The sequence below is a fragment of the Sciurus vulgaris genome (assembly GCF_902686455.1).
Source record: "Sciurus vulgaris genome assembly, chromosome: 11".
Lineage (NCBI taxonomy): Eukaryota > Metazoa > Chordata > Mammalia > Rodentia > Sciuridae > Sciurus > Sciurus vulgaris.
The window spans coordinates 2,348,720-2,362,552 of NC_136472.1; the positions used below are offsets into that span (position 1 = coordinate 2,348,720).

Consider the following 13,833-nt stretch of genomic DNA (forward strand, 5'->3'; position numbering starts at 1 on the left):
CCCTTTCCTTGGACACCCTTTCCAATAAAGTTGTTACTCTTTGGGTTAGAATGTCATCTGTACATTTCATTTACATACAAAGCTTATCACAGAAGAGAGATTCAGCGTTAGATAATATGGTACTCAAAAAATAAAATAGGTGCCTTAAGGATTCCCCCAGCTTATAATGTAATCGTGCTGGAACCATTCTTTGTGACTGGCAATTTTCACACCTTGGATAACATAGGACAGTTAATAGTCTGGCACTCAGGGTAATGGGACCCAATTAAGGTTTTATTTTTTAATGTAAAGGCCAACCCCATGATGTTAAACACTCCAGACAACACCTTTGTCCCTGAGAGGTAGAGGTGGGCAGATGGAACTGAGGATGGATCTATATGGAGATTATTGAAAAATTCCATTCAGGGACTAAAAACATAGTCAATTAAAAAGCATGAGTGAAGCAATAACCATGGTACCATCTCAATGCCTGTACAAAATAGATTTCAACCTTAACCCCAAAGCTTTTGAATTTCTGTTCAGCACAGACTTTGATCAATGCCTTCATCCAGAAATCATAAAATCTTTCTTATGCAAGGTTGTCCCTTGCATTACAGGAGTTCCTTCTGACCTCATTCACACAAATCTTACTCCTTTTTAATAAGATATAATACTTCAATCTTTTACGGTACTTTAATTAAAACACAGCTGAAACTTTTTTGTATGCATACGTGCAGGGGTGCCTGGCTCTCCTTACAGTGCTTGACAGAGTTCCACTGATGGATGATTGCAAAGAATCATCCTAAAAGGATTGCATGCCAGATGTATGTCTCCCTAGCTTGGAGTTTTTCTAATAATATATTACTCAATTCAGTCTGGGGATCTCGCTAGAGGTGATGGGAATAATTCTACAAATTTCCAGAAAAACATCATGGAGACAAAACACATGTTGAAACCCTGTGATGATTAACCTCACAACAGCAGAATGTTTTTATTATGTTGAAAGCCAAACACTGCATTTACTGGCACAGCCAGAACGTGTTGGGGCACAGAAACATATAGATAACAATGTTTCCCCAAGTTCTAAGCACAAAGCACTTCCCACAGTAGCTACTAGATATGGACCAGCTTATTTTATCAATGGCAAGCCCTGGTGATTAAGTAAGGTTAATCTGTAAGGTTACTGTTTTCTCATAATCTTTCAGTAAAAACAATTTCTGCCTATGCTTTGGAAACTTCTTTGATTTTATTAGTCACAAGCCTATCATCAAAGCCTGAAGAAAAATGTATATAAACCCAGCCTTCCCCAGAATAAAGTGGGAATGATTGCACCAGAACTAGAGTCTGTGTCTTTCATTCTCCATCCATCGCTTACGCTGTCTCTCCGCGCCCCCTTACCAGTGTGGAACCCATGGACCCCTGCTGGGGCTGGACCTCCCTCCCCCGGCAGGTGGCTACCAATGTGTGGACCTCTGATAAGCCCCCAATTTATTAATATTAATTTCTTTCCTTTTTGTGACAGCTAGGATCCTGCCTGGGGTGCCGCGGACCCCTTGGTAGAGAAGGCCAAGAAAGGAGAGGAAGGGATGGACAGAACAGCTACCGTGGGAGGTAGAGAAAGCAAAGAAAAAGCACTATTTATTGATATTGCTAAGTACTTATTAACTAAAAGAGGAATGCAGGTAGGAACAGCTCAATTAAAAATATATTTTCATTTTGTGCAAGAATGTGCCCCTTGGAGTAACATACTTAAACATTATTGGTATTTTCATAGGTTGGTAAATTAAAAAGTGTTTAAAATTGCTTTGTGTCATTACTAAAAATAAGTTTACTAAGAGTTATGTCCTAACAAGTGCAATTCTATGTACAAAGGGTCCCAAAAGTTTGAACTGTGTTTCAATTAGAGTACTATAAACAACAATATATTTAATCTTATTAAAATACAGTAATTTATCTAAATTCAGAAATTTCATAAGAGTTGTTTCAGAATGTGAACAAAAAGGGGTCAACAGATAGGAAAGAGAAAATAAAAGGTTCTGGGTATGGAAATATATTTAGTAAAAGAAAAAAGGAAAGGTTTTTGGGTAAGAAAGTGCTTATGTGATGAAATACATGAGGGTCTAAGTAAGTGCTAAGAAAGTCTGTGTAAGTAAAGGGCAAGTTTCAACAAGTTTGGGTGTAACTAAGATGGTTGTATGTATTGAGAGAGCTAAAGCTATTTAAGGTTTTTCCTAAGGTAAAATACTAATGTTCTGATATAAATCAAAGTTTAATCTATATAGTAAAATGACATGGTAAAATGACAAGGATTTAAAACACTAATTTACTCTTAACTTTGTGTCTATTAAGTTTTATTCTTTAGAACAATTAGTCTTAAAATTTGGGGTGTATTCAATTACGCTTAAACAACTGTTATAGAGTATTGTACTATGTTACAGAGTCTACATTTAAAAAAAACTAAATTTGGTAAGATAAAAGTGTCAAGGTAATTGTGAAATGGTCACTAGTTGTATATTAAATGTGTTCATATTTTCCAGGTATACAAGTTTTTAAAGCAGGGAATTTATCAAGCACTGCTATTCTCCAGAATAAACTTGTCTGTAATGGTAATTTTAAACTTAAGGAGTACATTTTATTGGAGATTTATTTTTATCGTTTAATGTTCTATTATGTGACCTATTATCAATAAGATATATGTAAAATTGGTTACTTATTTCACTGAGATAAAAATTTAAATGTAAATGTATATAGAAGAGTTAGTGATAGCCTGATTTGTTTAAAGGTTCATATCGTAGAAGGTGAAACTGTTTTGCCACACAAAAGGAAAGTTAAAAGCTCTCTCAGGATTTCTTTGATTCATGTTTTAGATACAATGTTAAATTGTGTTAATTATAAAGTTCATATAGACTCAGGAAACAGTATATGTAAACTACTTAATGATATTTAAGGAAGAAGCGAAGATCAACATCAGAATTAGAACACTTAAGATCTGTAAAGAGCCATGCCTTACCTGAGATAAGGCTGTGCCTCCCACCTTACTGCATGTTAGATTGACTCCAAAATAAGTCAGATTTCAGCTTATTTAATGTTATAGTCAAAAGATTGGTTTTTGTTATAAAAGTACTATGATCTCAAATAGGGGTATAATGTGGTTCTCAGTCAAAATTCAAGATAGCTATTATACAAGCTGAATATGTTTTTACTCTTTCTAATTTCATTTTGTAAAACTGTTACCTGTTAATGTTTTGCAGAAGTACCTGCTTCAAGAACACACAACCTAGGTAACTTGTGATAATAGGCCATCAGCTACAAAAAAGATAGTATGTGGTAGTACATTAATAAAAGGGTAAATAACTGTAAAGTTATAAACATTGAAGATAAAGCCCAGTACTCTTACTTTATGACTGGTGAGACTGGCTAGCTGGATGACTAAGATCAAACTTAGAAATTGGAATTAAATACATAGTCCAAGAAAAAACAGTATCTTGCCCTCAAACTCAGCCTGAACCCAGAGAATAAGAGGACTTCTCTAAGGAGCACTGCGACTCTGGGTCACACAACCTCCTGATCAAGGAGATTGTTGAGACTAGAGGATGAAAAATCACTCAGTGGATCTGCTGCAGAGAAGGGTCATAAAAAAGGGACACATCCTGTAATGCTACCAAAGGAAGCCACTTCATCAAGGAGACCCTGCCTAACCAATGGCACTAATGGAGCTAAGAAGCTGCTTTTTGGTTCTGTACAAGTGACCCCTGTGGAAACTCAGCTGACTTTTTAACAAGACAGGAACCAGGTCAATTTGACCAGCTTGATCTTAGACACCCAGCAAAACAGTTAAAACCAAAATATAGCCATTCTTCAGCATTTAAAAGAAATAATAGTTAAATGTAACTTAAGATGTACACTTGTATTAGCCCACTAGAATAAAGTCTGAAAGCTACAAATGAAAGAAAGATTCTTCAGCAAATGTGCCTGATAACTATCAAGAGAAACTGCCAGAGTCAGATAGTCAGTTTAAGGCCTGCAGACCTTCCTAAGCTACACAGGTAGACTTAATCTATGTTTGCTCATATGATTATCTATCCCTAAGTAACAGAAGTATAGAGATCTCTACGAAACACTGGTTTTACCAATAAAGGGATATTTTACAAAAATCAGATGACATTAAGTAGCTTACCTATATTTTCTGGGGACATCTATGACATTAAGAGTTAAATGTTGTGTTTCCATTCCTGATAACCTGGACAATGTTAAAGTCCCCAAATAAAGGCCTTGTCCTCTCCAGCCTTTGCTAGGCCTCGTTATGGGAACAATCTCTCAGTTCTTCCACCTCCTGGTGAGAGATTGACTTCTGTCATTTTCATGATACTCAGTGGCATGTTTCAGATGCTGTGACATTTACCTGGTACTAATCTCATTTCAGTACTCATGTCTTTTTGTTCTTCTATCATAGAAGTACCCACCCCCAGATGACTTTACAACCTGCTCTTCCCCAACCAGACTTCTACCTTGGACTCCTGAATTGACCCGATTTTTCAAAAAAAGGAACTCCAAACTGCTTAAGGAAAGGGGGTGCCGATCATTCTGGCTGCTTCGAAGCTGAAAGGGGGCAGCGAGGGAGAGGCAGTGTGGAGTTCCTTTTATCAAAAAATCAGGTCAATTGAGGGGTCCAAGGTAGAAGTCTGGTTTGGGAAGAGTAGGTTGTAAAGTCATTGGAGTTGGGTGTTTCTATGATAGAAGAATAAAAAGACCTGAGTACTGAAATGAGATTAATATAATATAAATGTTGCAGAATCTGGAACATGCCAATGAATATCATAAAGATGACAAAAGTCAATAATTCCTCACCAGGGGGTGGAAGAACTGAGAAGTTGTTCCCATAACAAAAGCTAGCAAAAGCTGGAGAGAACAAGACCTTTATTTGGGAACTTTAACATTGTCCAGGTTATCAGGAATATAAACACAACATTTAGTAGAAATTTCTATACTTCGGTTACTTAGGGCTAGATAATCATATGAGCAAACACTGATTCAGTCTACCTCTGTAGGTTAGGAAGGTCTGCAGGCCTTCATCTGACTACAAACTTCTGACTCTGGCAATTTCTCTTGATAGTTATCAGGCTTATTTGCCTAGGAATCTCTCTTTTGTAGCTTTTAGTCTTTATTCTAGTGGACTACCACAAGTGTACATCTTAAGTTATGTTTAACTATTATTTCTTTTAACTGTCCAAGAATGGCTATATTTTAGTTTTAACTGTTTTGCTGGGTGTCTAAGATCAAGCTGGTCAAACTGACTTGTTTCTGTCTTGTGAAAGAGTCAGCTGAGTTCCCACAGGGGTCACTTGTAGAGCGCTTAAGAGCAGCTTCTTAGCTCCATTAGTACCATTGGATAGGCAGGGTCTCCTTGATGAGGTGGTTTCCTTTGGAAGCATCAAGGGATGTCTCCCTTTTTCCATGACCCTCTTCTGCAGCAGATGCACTGAGTGATTTTTCATCCCCTAGTGGTCTCAACAATCTCCTTGATCAGGAGGTAGTGTGACCCAGAGTTGCAACACTCTTTAGAGAAGTCCTCTTATTCCCTGGGTTCAGGCTGACTGAGGGCAAAAGATCCAAATACTGGTCTATCTTGCCCTCTGTATTTAATCTCAATCTCTAAATTTGATCTTATTCATTCAGCAAGCCAGTCTCACCAGTAATAAAGTAAGTGTACTGGGCTTTAACTTCAATGTCTATAACATTACAGTTATGTACCCTTTTATCTAACTGGAGTCTGTATTAGTACTGGAAGTTACCACTATCTGTTCTATAGGTGATGGCTTATTATCACAAGTTACCTAGGTTGTGTGTTTTTGAAGCAGCTACTTCTGCAAAACATTAACAGGTAAGTTTTAGCAAGAGCAAAACTATACATTCAACTTGTATAATAGTTACCTTAAATTTTTACTGAGAACCACATTATATCCCCTGTTTGAGATTATAGTAATTTTACAACAAAAACCAATCTTTTGACTATAACTATAAAGAAGCTGGAGTCTGGCTTGGAGCTATTCTACATGCAGTGAGGTGGGAGGCAAAGCCTTATCTCAGGTAAGGTGTGACTCTTTACAGATCTTAAGTGTTCTAATTCTGATGTTGATCTTTGCTTCTTCCTTAAATATCATTTTAAGTAGTTTACATATACTGTTTCCTGAGTCTATATAAACTTTATAATTAACACAATTTAACATTGTATCTAAAACATGAATCAAAGAAAGGCTGAGAGACATTTTAACTTTCCTTTTGTGTACCAAAGTGGCAAAATGTTTTCATGTTTCACAATATTAACCTTTAAACAAGTCAGGCTCTAACTTTTATAAATACATTTATATTTGAAATTCTTTATCTCAGTGTAAAAAGTAACAAATTTTACATAAACCCTATTGATAACAGGTCATATAATAGAACATTAAATAATAGAAATAAATCCCCAATCAAAATTTACTCTTTATAAGTTTAAAATTACCATTACAGACACATTTAATCTGGAAAACAGCAGCTTGATAAATTCCTTGCTTTAAAAACTTGTATACCTGGAAAATATGAACACCTTTAATATACAAAGAGTGACCATTTCACAATTACATTGACACTTTTATCTTACCAAATTTAGTTTTTAAGAAAAATTTACACTCTGTAACATAGTACAATACTCGAACAGTTGTTTAACCATGATTTGAATAAACCCCAATTTTTAACATTAATTGTTCTAAAGAATAAAACTTAATAGACACAAAGTTAAGAGTACATTAGTGTTTCTAAGAAATCCTTGTCATTTTACCTTATAGATTGAACTTTGGTTTATATCAGAACATTAGTATTTCACCTTAGGAAAAATCTTAAATTGTTTTAACTGTCTCACATACATACAACCAACTGAGTTATCCACAAACTTGTTGAAACTTGCCCTTTACTTACACACAGACTTTCTTAGCACTTACTTAGACTCTCATGTATTTCATCACACAAGCACTTTCTTACCCAGAAACATTTCCTTTTCCCTCTTACTAAATATATTTCCATACCCAGAAGCTTTTATTTTCTCTTTCCTATCTGTTGACCCCTTTTTGTTCACATTCTGAAACAACTCTTATGAAATTTCTGAATTTAGATAAATTACTCTATTTTAATAAGATTAAATATTTTGTTGTTTAAAGTACTCTAATTGAAGCACAGTTGAAACTTTTGGGACCCTTTGTATATAGAATTGCACTTCTTAGTAACCTTGTTTTTAGTTTAGTGATGACACAAAGCAAGTTTAAACCCTTTTATTTACCAACCTATGGAAACACCAATAATGTTTAAGTATGATACTCCTTGGAATTTAAGGAGTTAAGAGTACTTGATGTTATTTAACAATTAGCATTTTAACTTTGTAAATTAATCAGATGTCTGTACAAACACATTTGAGTAATCCCATACATGTCAACTCTAATTCACTTATTTTGTAAAAACCAAGATATCAGAGAAGTGTCCTGAACAGTATTTGCCATCTCTTTCCTGTTGAAGAAAAGTCCTAGAAACAATTGATATTAGACATTTTATTAACATCAATATTTTATTAGCTTGACCACCTAGAGATTTGCGAGTTACTTTCAAAGACATTTTACTTTTATTAGTTTACCCAATTTGAATTGAACCTTTTTAAATCAGGTGTTTTAAAAGTATCTGGATCCATTTTTAAATTTTAATTTTAGGAGCGCTCAGTTTTGATACAGACAAAACATGACATCAGACAGCATGACATACAAATAACACAAAATCAAAGGCCTTGTAACTTTATAGGTGAATCTCCATTGCAATGTAACAGATGTTCAAATACTCTAGTTGAATAAAAAATAGAACTGATCAAAAAAGTTAACAGCCATATAATGGGGGGTGGGAAGGGTTAGCGTTAGGGTTAGGGTTGGGTTTAGGATTAGGGTTAAGGAGGGTGGTAAGAATGGAGGAAGGAAGGACTGTATAGAGGGAAAAGAGGGGTGGAAGGGGTGGGGGGAAGGGAAAAATTAATAACAATGAATCAAACAACATTACCCTATGTAAATTTATGATTACACAAATGGTATGCCTTGAGTCCATGTACAAATAGGGAAACAACATGTATCCCATTTGTTTACAATAAAATAAAATAAAAAAAAAAAACAAACATGAAAAAATGTTCCACATCTCTAGTAATAAGAGAAATGCAAATGAAAACCATCCTAAGATTCCATCTCGCTTCTATTAGAATGGCAATTATCAAGAATACAAGCAACAACAGGTGTTGACAATGATGTGGGGGAAAAGGTACACTCATACATTGTTGATGGGGCTGCAAATTAGTGCAGCCACTCTGGAAAGCAGTGTGGAGATTTCTTAGAAAACTTGGAATGGAAACACCATTTGACCCAGCTATCCCACTCCTTGGCCTATACCCAAAGGACTTAAAATCAGCATACTACAGAGACAGAGCCACATCAATGTTCATAGCTGCTCAATTCACAATAGCCAGATTGTGGAACCAACCTGGATGCCATTCAATTGATGAATGGATAAAGAAACTGTGGTGTATATATATACAATGGAATATTACTCAGCCATAAAGAATGATAAAATTATGGCATTTGCAGGCAAATGGATGCAATTGGAGAATATCATGTTAAGTGAGATAAGCCAATCTCAAAAAGACAAAGGTCGAATGATCTCTCTGATAAGCAGATGATGACACATAATGGGGGGTGGGAGGGCTTAGTGTTAGGGTTAGCATTAGAGTTAGGGAGAGGGGCAAGAATGGAGGAATGGAGGAAGGAAGGACTATATAGAGGGAAAAGAGGGGTGGGAGGGGTGGGGGGAAGGGGAAAAAATAACAGAATGAATCAAACAACATTGCCCAATGTAAATTTATGATTACACAAATGGTATGCCTTTCCTCCATGTATAGAGAAACAACATGTATCCCATATGTTTACAATAATAAAAAAGGAAGAAAAATGCATTTGTTAAAATAAATAAATAAATAAAAATATACATTTTTCTGTAAAAAAAAAAAGTCATGAGCTCAAAAATATATATATAGAATTAAAAAAAAAAAAAGTCCTGGAAAAATTATACAGTCGTTAATTACTTTAGTAAAGCAGCATAAAATTTACTTTTGCTGGAGTTTAGGTAAGGCTCTTTTTCCCTTTTTTTCTTGGGTTTGAGACTGGTCTCCTACTGAGCCTATAGGCTTCCTCTATTTACATTTCAATGTAAGCCTTGACTGAGATCTGGAAGGAGCTAACAGGTTTTAACAGAAACCTTGTGCCTAGGGCATTTTAGCCATCTCTTATCAGGACAGGTTGGATGTCAAAGAAAATTATGAGACCTTATTTTCCATTACTTTTGAGAATGAACCTACTTTGCTAAGCTCCTCACTGAGATATGCCATTGGTTATTGAGCTGCATATAGCTGTGTATCTGGGATTTATTTACCCCTCAGTGACAAACACGCTAAATCTTTCTCCATAGGTAATCTGAGGACAGGAGCTTGAAGTAAGGCCCCTTCTTGATATTCTTGGAACAGAATATTGCCTATGGTGGCTATTTTCTGTAGTATTGAACCTGTTGATGACATAATTAAGCTTTATCTTTGAGATTTTATTATTCCTATTAGCTAAGAAGTGTAGGAACTCCATAATGGCCTTTTGATATGCCTCCTGGGTGGAGGCACATAAAGGATGTCATTTACTTACTGGAGAAAAAGCACAGATGTTTTAGCTCTGAATTTTGTTAAGTCCTTAGCTAAGGTTTGTCTGGAACAGGTGAGGGCCATCTAAATCCTGAGGCAATACTGTCTAAGTTAGTTGAGATACAGTACCTGGTTCCTCAAAGGAAAACAAAAATTGCCATTCAGAGTCTAGCATAAACAGGAAAAGCCATCTTTTAAATCTGACTTAGTAAACCAAGCAACAGTTGGAATCCAAGATAAAAATGTATGGGTTAAGAACTACGAGGTGGGGGAAATTACTGCTTCATTATTTTAAGGTTTTGGACTAGGCAGTTTGCTTTTTAACTCCTAAAATGGGTGAATTGCATGGGTTGCAAGGCATTAAAAGTTTCTGTCATTTTGAATGATCTTTAATAAGTCCTTTTTCTTGTCTTTATGTTCCCTTTTCTTTCCTTTTGATCTCTATTAAAAATGGGAGGCGCAAGCTGGAGAAGATCATCTAAGGATTGATCAGGGCCACATGCCAACTTTTGTAATTTCCTCTAAATATTTGGGACTGACTAAATGACAAATTTGTACCTTAAAAGTAGGTGGCCCTTTATGGATTCAGGATTTTCTTATTGCCTTCCTGCGTCTTTCTGTGACAATAGCAGGACTTTCCTGCTATTCCTCTTTGCCTAAAGAGGAATAATCCTACTCATTATTCGAATCCCAGTTAGGATGGTTTCTGGGAACTGCCTGTGCTCTAGATGGTTAATAGCATAATTTTTCAGGTGAAGTCAAATACCTGGCATAAGTTTTGAAACATCTCAAGATTTATTAGGATCCTCCAAAAGCCTCTTTAAATTTATTTTTGTCTGTCTTAAGTTGGGAGGGTCCCCTCGATTTTCTTCCCTTAGTGGGCGATTCCTCAAGGCTTTCTCCTCTCATGGTAGAGATTATTGCTGTCAAGCATGGTAACATATGAAAGGCACTTTTCTTGATCATTTGCAATTTAGCAGTATGCAGGCTAGTGGTGAACCTGGCAATACTGTTGAGAGAGAAACTCTCTTCTGAGTTAGAAGTATTAGGGACGCCTCCCTAACTTTGAGCTTCCTTATGGTCCAGAAAAAGCTGTCTCTCATTACCTGGCTTTGCCAAAGTTACTTCTGGCCTTCTTCGGCAAAGTGCTAGGGTCCTAGTTTGCCCTGTGCTAGAGACCCTGGGAGGATTCAGACTTAAGGGCATTACTGCTTTCCTCCTGCCTCTATAAACTCCTAATTATGAAAATGATGACAAGAGTAAAAAGTGTGCTTTTTGCCTATTTTTTTGCCCTGTAGATTAAAGGAATCTCCAGAGGGTGAGGGGACATCTGTTGGTTGTTAGGCATCTTTGCTTGGATGGTCTCATGGGAGGGGTTTTTAAATGCATCCCTCTTGCAGCTTAAAGAGAACACCGTGAGCACATTTAAGCACAAAAACAGTAATGGGCAGACTCTAGATTTCTAGACTAGTGAAGGCTAACTATGCGAACAAAGGGAACCTGGCCATTTTCATACTAATCATCCCAGGCCTTAATCCTACAGCTTGAATTCTGAATGTCTGACTGGCAAGGGTAGGGGAGCATCCAGGAGGGAGTGGATGTGCAGGAGTGTTGTGCACTGGGTGGCCCATACAGAGGCAAAGGTAATTGGTGATTTCCCTCAGTGACACTCATTTACCGATCACTCTGGATACCCCTCAGGGCAGTCGGGAGGGGGAGTGTGGAGAAGAACTTTTGGGGTCCACCCAAGAGTATCCCGGGCCAAGAACCCTGCAGTTGTTCCAACCCTTCCTCCGCCTCCATGCATCCTGGGCAGATCAGGACTAGGGACACGGTGTACTGCTGGCAATTGTGCTCCGGGCCTGGACAGAAAATTAGGAAACAGCTTCAGCACAGTCCAACATGCCTACAGAGCAGGTGATTGGAAACTTGCCTGGGCCAGGAAACTTCTCACCCGAGTCTTAAGAATGGTGGCTGTACTAACTGCATTTAAGTGGCCGAGAGGTGCCCATTTTGCCCTCCATAAATAAAGAGACAGAAAGATGCTCCTCAAACAGATGTGGGGTTCATGGAGAGAGAAGCTTATTTACCTCAGCGTAAGTCTCGGGGGGACCTTGAAATCTGATACCGCCGTTTACCGGTGATGAGTTCTGCTCCTTCTAATGTTGAAGATTGAACACTAGAGAAGCACGCCATGGCAAGCAGATTAAGCAGGTTTTATTTAAAGGTTATAATACAGACTTCTCCTGGCAGGAAGAATGGGGCCATGGCTGATGTTCTAAAGTCCCCTGGGTTAGTATTTTAACACTGCTTGTAAATCAGATGTCTCCTCTAACAAACCCATTTATGAAGGTTAATCACACTTATGTAAAAACTCATTTGCTCATTTGTAATTTAGGATACCCCTAGAAAGCAAGGTATGAAACAAGTCTAATTAGTCTAATTAACTTTAAGTCAGTTATTACTGTGAAAGTAAAATCCTTAGAAGCAATGGCCATTGCACTTTAAACATTTTATAGGAATGAACAATTTGCCGAGTTACCTGGAAAAATGCATGGTTTAGTAGTATCAATAACACCTTTGTTCTTACCAATTAAGATGGATACTTTTTGTTAAAGTTTTATTTAAATCATGTGAACTGAAATTCATCTGTATCCAATCATGACATGTATGAGTACTTATCAATCTATGAGTCAATTTTGATGACATGCACATAATACAGACAAGCATGTACATAGACACAGAATACAACACATGGGTTAAAATAAAGCGTGTTGCATATTTTTACAGGATGACCATGACATGAAAGGGCCAGTGTAGTTTAGAAAATTAGGAATAGAGTGTGCTAGCCATGGTGGACACCAAAAATAAAGGTACAGGTGGCCACGTGTCCTCCACAAGGGCAGAACTACTCCCACCACCAACACTGATTGTTTTCCCTGCTCTTCAAAGGAAAAGAAGATTGACAATATGAAATCTTCCATTGTTTTTCCCCATTCCTGGGCCTAGAATTTTTATTCCCCATTCCTGAAATTAAGCTTTCCCCCTGTCCTGAATCCCTCCCCATTGAGTATTCTTGCACACCTGGGCCCCCTGTGTGCTCGGTTCTCCTTACTGGGGATTTCTTTCACACACCCCTCCCGCTTTCCTGGGTGTTGGCTTGTGTTTCTGAATAGAGCCTCAATGACCCCACTCTTTTGGGAAGTTTGTTGAACTCTTGTCTCAGTCACATTCACACCGCCTCTGGGATGTCCCAACCACCAAGGTGGTACTTGCTTATCAAGCTGAACAATAGAATTTCCTCCCTTGGTCTTCACTTTGAGTTACCTGGTTGCCATGGTGCTTGCATGGCCCTCTCTGTGTGGTGCCAATCAACTTTCTATTTTGGGCCCACTGTCAACCTCAGTGATCACAGATTCCTCCCATGTTCTGCAGCCAAGCAACAAGGAAGTAGAAGGTTTCTGCTCTAATGTGGGGCATCCTAACAACCCCGAGGTAGTTTACGGAACCCTGGAGATGGTGTAGAAATTGTTAGCAATACCAAAAAAAAAAAAAAAACAAAAAAACAAAAAAAAAAAAAACGTAAACCTATGCTAGGAGCTGGGTGTCAAAGGTCAACTTTATTTCTGCCAGAAGGGCATGGTACAGAATCTGGGTAGCAAGTATGCTTGGGTGAGCAGACAGGAAGATTTAACTTAAATGCATGCTCCCTCCTGCTCTGAAAAGAAGATGGGGTATAAAATCTAGTACATTAGACAAATTTAAAATTGTGGCAGGGAAATGCAAAAGTTATCATAAAAATGGATAACTAGATTTTTTTTGAGACAGAGAGCAATTGAATTTTTTTTTCAGGGTCTGGGGATTGAACTTAGGGACAAATATCCACTGACACATCCTGTGCCTTTTATGTTTTGAGGCAGGATCTCATGAAGTCACAGAGGGCCTTTCACATTGCTGAGGCTGGTTTTGCACTCCCAATCCTCTTGCCTCAGTTTCCTGAGCAGCTGGGAGTACAGCAGTGTGCCATTGCACCTGGCTACAATTGGAGCTCACATGCCAAATAAGACTAGATGCTATATTCTTAAATTGGACCATCAAACTTTCTGTTTATC

The 13,833-nt window shown here is 37.5% G+C and overlaps 1 long non-coding RNA gene across 1 annotated transcript in view; it reads left to right on the forward strand.

The window, feature by feature from the left end:
- The first annotated feature begins 1,721 nt into the window (after positions 1-1,721).
- The window catches only part of LOC306640620, a 246,494-nt gene continuing 234,382 nt past the window's right edge, over positions 1,722-13,833 (forward strand). Inside the window, exon 1 of the long non-coding RNA XR_013757830.1 lies at positions 1,722-2,036. This is a non-coding gene — a long non-coding RNA (uncharacterized lncRNA). The remainder of the gene's footprint in view (positions 2,037-13,833) is intronic.